At 44.1% G+C, this 5,500-nt stretch overlaps 1 long non-coding RNA gene across 1 annotated transcript; it reads left to right on the forward strand.

Annotated features, from left to right (window-relative positions):
• The first annotated feature begins 1,379 nt into the window (after nt 1-1,379).
• On the forward strand, nt 1,380-5,113 carry LOC144370465 (uncharacterized). The gene is made up of 2 exons (XR_013430444.1): nt 1,380-2,267; nt 3,749-5,113. It is a non-coding gene; the product is annotated as an uncharacterized LOC144370465 (long non-coding RNA).
• The last annotated feature ends 387 nt before the right edge of the window (nt 5,114-5,500 follow it).

Raw genomic sequence — 5,500 nt, forward strand, 5'->3', positions numbered from 1 at the left:
TGTTGATGAGGCTGTGGGAGAACAGGTACAGTCATACATTGCCCGTGGCCTTGCAGATTGGTGCAAACATTACAGAAAGTGGTATTGAGATTCCTCAGAAAACTGGGAATGAAACCACCATTTGACCCAGCTATCCCACTCTTAGGTTTATACTCAAAGCACTTAATATCAGCAGACTGCAGTAATGTAATCACATCAAAGTTTATCAATATTTATCAATTCACAATAGATAAACTTTTTAACAAACCTAGGTTCCCTTCAACAGATGAATGGATAAGAACATGAGGCATGTGCACACAATGAAATATTACTCAGCTTTAAAGAAGAATGAAATTATGGCTTATGATTTCATGACCAGTATGATTCTACATCACATACAAACCAAAGAATGAGAGGCTATACTCCATTTATGAGTCATGTGTCAAAATGCATTCTATTCTCATGCGTAACTAATTAGAAAAAAAATTAGAAAAAGTAAAACAAAGAAAAAAACTGACTATGTTTATATTATTTGATTCTCAGTCACAAAAGGGGAAAAAAGGAAGATAAGTAACCACAATCCTGATCTTCCACATGAGTACTGCATTGAAATGAATAGGTATTGGACTTGGTTGAATGTGGCATATGTGCAAAAAGTGATATATATCTTGACACACCACGTCCTTCAATCCTCAGATTGAGAAATGTGTCCCAAGTCCTAGGAGGCTTCACAGCAGCTGAGGGATTCCAGGACTGGGATGTGTCCCACTCGTCCTTGAAGCCATACTGTCCCTGCTTGAGGCCAGGACTGCTTGCCCACAGGGCTGCAAATCTGGGTGCAGTGGGTGGTCCTGCCTGCATGAGGAGCCTGGGAGACTCTGAAGGCCAGGTTTTCCCAGTCCTTCCACACCTAGTGATTCACTGACCATGGCCCTGATGAGTTGGGGTTGGACAGGCAGAGTGGTTGTCAGTCCCTGCAGAGTAAGAGATTGAACCTCTCTAGTGGCATCTCCATCAGGGACATAGTGGGCAGCCCCCCACCCCAGTCACACACCCTGGTGCCAGCAGCACCTGCAGCCTCTGCGTCTGGATAAAGGAGACACGGAGCCTCATCCTGGCAGCAGGAGGAGCAGCTATGGAGTGGTGATGGATTCCCTGGGAGAGTGTTCTGGGGCTGCTTCAATGAAATACGTGGATTGTCCCATGGGACAATTGTCCAATGGGTTAAAACATAATAAACGCACTGTACAATTCAAAGGCAGCATCTCCATCTCGCCACTCCTCCTGCCCATTGTGGAGTCCTGTCAAGTCCCCACTGTTCTTTCTCAATATTTTATGATCATTTGGCTTCCTTGTATCTCCATGTGCTTCTAGAGAGCTTTAAAATTCTTTTTTTTTTTTTGTAGTTTGCTGATTTATTTTTAAATTAAGTAATTAATTTTAATTAGGTGTATATGACAGCAGAATGCATTGTGATTTACCGTACACAATTGCAGCACAACTTTTCATTTTTCTGGTTGTACACGATGCACCATTTGTGCATTCATACATGGACCTAGGGTAATGATGTCCATCTCATCCCACCATCTTTCCAGCCTCCATTTCCCCCTTCCCACTCCTCCCTCCCTTTGCCCCATCAAAGTTCCTCCATCCCCCCTTCTCCAATTATGGATCAGCATCCACTTATCAGAGAGAACATTCAGCCTTTGATTTGAAATAGCTGCAGAGTCCTGGGCTTTCCTTGGCGGCTTGGCGGCCGAGTGGCCGATCAGCCAGCAGGGGGCGCACTGTCCGCCGCGCTCCCTCCCAGCGCCCGCTTCCGCTAACGGAAGCCTGGACGGCTGGAGGCTGCGGGATGGCGGTGCCGCTCAGGTCCCGCTCTGGTCGCTACCTGCGCTGCCCGGGCGCGGCATCCACTGGCCCGGCCTCACGCTCCGCCCGTCGCCGGCAGGTGTGCAAAGCCGGACCGGCCGAGGCGGCCATTTCCGCGGCCTGAGACCCGCGGCCCGCGGCAGCTGAACCAGAACTTCGGGCGCCTCTTTCCCGCTAGGACGCTGCCTGCCCCGCGCGCCAGGGCGGCCGGGGGGCAGGTGTCCTCCGGGAGGAGCCTCTGGGACCCGCAGCGTGGATGGCGCGCAGCAACCCGTGTCTCTCTTACCTCTATCCCTGTGGTGCCCGCTGATGGGGACTGGGTGCCGCCTGGGGCGCCCTGGAGCTGGGGAGGGGCGGCGGTTGATCGCCTGAGGGAACCCGCACCCACCTGTCCGCCGGCGCGGGGTGGGGGCCAGGTGAGTGGTCAGTGAGCATGCGTGGGCTTCAGGTGGTGCGGAGGGAACACCGCGGGCTGTGCCAGTTGTGCCTCCAGGCAGGAGCACCAGAGGATGAACCACAGGCCTTGCTTGGCTGCCTCCTAGCTTTCCCTGAGGATGACCACTCACTCTGAAAGCTCCTTTTTCCACTGCTTCCTTTTGTACCTGGGCAAACACTTTGTCATGAGCCATGCTCTGTGATTTGTGTTTCTAAGTTTGATTATTCACTTTCTATAGATCAATTATGAATCTCTCCAATTAGGACTTTAATGTTTTTCTCAAAACTCAGTTTTTGTTTTTGACCTACAAGCAACCAAAAACTTAGCCTTTAATGCATGCCTTTTTCTTCATTAATTCAGCTAAGAAATATGTATGGAACACCCACTGTGTGCATTGTGCTGGGCACTGTACTGGACACCCTCCATGCATATTTGATTAAGGCCTAGGCTTTTGCATCACATGTCCTTTCAGTTTGGTGGAAAAGAGAAGAGAATCAATTGCTCATTATCTTTCTTGCTTGGCATGATCTCAGCCAATACTCTCAAATTTCACTTTTGTTCAAGGATTCTGATTCTTGCAAGAACATTTTACTTTCTTTGGGGAGTTCATTTAGTATCTGAAATTTTGTGTGTATTTTATGCTGCCTTTCTATAATATGCCTTTACTGGCTTTTTAAAGTGCACATATGTAACTTTTCTGGAGACAAAAATGAGGCCTTTACCTATAATGGGGTCCTGTTTGGTTTTTAACACAGTATGCAGTGTGGTTACTGCTGAAGCTGAAAACCTGGTATTCTTTCTCGGTAGTGGTAATGTTTTTCTGGCAATTGCCATACTTAGGCCTTTCACATTCTTGGAGTATATTGGAACTTTATGAATATAGAAATGTTTAACAGGCTTCTGACTTTATCCCATGTAACACTTGAATTGAGAGTCTCTTGTTTTCTTTGTATATACTCATACCCCAAATTCACAACTTAATTTTGAAGTTTATCTTTCATTTGATGAACTTTTCCCCCTCACAAAGATTCCAAGTTTTTCTCAACTCATGAAGCCGATGATACATAAACAACTGTAAAGAGAACCACAAACTGAGATGAGTTTCTTTGCTATCTTCATCTAGACACAGTTATGTCTGTCTCCTATCCTACCCCACCTTGGCCTTATGATAAAAATTCATAACCCAGCAGAATTACAAAGTGTTAAGTCCACAAATAATTGCCAAGTCCTGTTCAAAGTCATTCTTTCTCACCTGCCTTTACCTGTGCTTTGATTTTGAATAGCTTGTGCTGTTTTGGAGCCTTCGTTTCTTAAAAGTTAAAATGGACTGGTAGAGAATAAATACAGCACAGGAGGAGTGATTTCAGTGACTTAGTCCCAAACCAACACAAAATATTTTAATGAATGAATGGGATTCAATTGTCATTTTGTAAATGATCATCTTTCTTCCTTTTCTGGTAGGGTTTTTAGACCCTGAGGAGGAATTGGAGCTGATCCACATTATGGGAATGGAAACCACCGAACCTGAGCCAGACAGTGCAGTGCAGCCTGCCTCTTGTTCTGATGACCTTTGATGCCAAATGAGACTCTGAGAAGATCACTCCATTGAAGACTGTTCTAAGAAAAAGCAGGATCAGAAGAGATTGGGAACTCAAAGAGGTCTTGAGACCAATGTTAAACACTTTGCTAGAATCTGGATCAGTTCATGGGGATTTTAGATCTAGAGACGAGAGTGGTGATGAGAGCAGTTTAGTTTCCATGAACCTATGGAAATGAAACCTCTGGAAATTAATCCATCATGTCCAACAGAAGAAAATGATGTATCTGTCCTGATTCCTGTGGGGGACCAACTACCAGAAGCCCGTCTTTCCACTGATGTTCCAGAAAAAACGGTTCCAATCCAAATCACAGCTTTCCACCAGAAACCACGGGTGAGACAGTGGTCCATTCGACCGCAGGGCACTTCCAGACTGAACTTTTTAAAAAATTTATTTATTTGTTCTAATTAGTCATACATGACAGCAGAATTCATTTTGATTCATAGTACACAAATGGAGCACAACTTTTTATTTCTCTGGTTGTACACAAAGTAGAGTCACATCATTCGTGTCTTCCCATATGTATCTAGGGTAATGATGTCCATCTCATTCCACCATCTTTCCTACCCCCATGGCCCTCCCTTTCCATCCCTCCCCTTTGCCCTATCCAAAGTTCATCCATTCCTCCCTTGCCCCCTCCCCCATTATGGATCAGTATCTACTTATCAGAGAAAACATTCACATTCAGTTTCAAGTGATATTCCTACTAGCCCCGACTGCATATACATTGTAATGGATTGATTATATTCCAGGGATTTTTCAAGACAACAGATTTGGACATTTGGACATCAGTGATAAATTGAGTACTGAGCTCTTCCAGGACAAAAGTGAGGAGGCTTCCCTTGACCTAGTGTTTGAGCTGGTAAGTCAGCTACAGTGTCACACTCACAAAGAGAATGGAATTGAAATTTGCATGGAGTTTCTGCAAGGCACTTGTATTTATGGCAGGAATTATTATTCATGCTTAGAGCACTGTATATTGTTTTTCCTATTTCAAGAAAATTTACCATTTGTTAAAGAAACCAACTTCCCATTTAAAATTGTCTGTTAACTATGAAAGCTGTATACTTGAGTCATTTGTATATCTCTTCATACTGTAGTGGTCTTTCCTTTGTTATTGACTGATACAGTACCCTGATTACAAGGTTATTTTGTACTTGTCTTAATACATTAGTATAATAACAACTGCTTAAAAATAAACTAAAATAAAAGTACCATGTGAAATTGATGATTACTGTAATCAAGCTAATTAACATATCCACCCACTCACATATGTGTGTGTGTGTCTGTGTGTGTTTGTGTTTGTGTGCGTGTGTAGTGAGAACACTTTCAAGCAGAACAATCAAAAAATTTTTTTTAGTTGTAGTTGGACACAATACCTTTCTTTTATTTATTTTTGTGTGGTGCTAAGGATTGAACCCAGGACCTCACATGTGCCAAGCAAGTGTTCTGCAACTGAGCTATAACCCCAGCTCACAGAGCAGCAAATTTAAGCATACAACAGAGTGTTATTCACTGTGGGGACCCAGTTGTAGGACAGATGTCCAGAATTGGCTCATGCTGCATCACTGAAGTTTTGTACTCTTTGGGTAACAGCTCCTGTTTTCCTAAACCC

The sequence above is a fragment of the Ictidomys tridecemlineatus genome, chromosome 14 (genome assembly GCF_052094955.1).
Source record: "Ictidomys tridecemlineatus isolate mIctTri1 chromosome 14, mIctTri1.hap1, whole genome shotgun sequence".
Classification (NCBI taxonomy): domain Eukaryota; kingdom Metazoa; phylum Chordata; class Mammalia; order Rodentia; family Sciuridae; genus Ictidomys; species Ictidomys tridecemlineatus.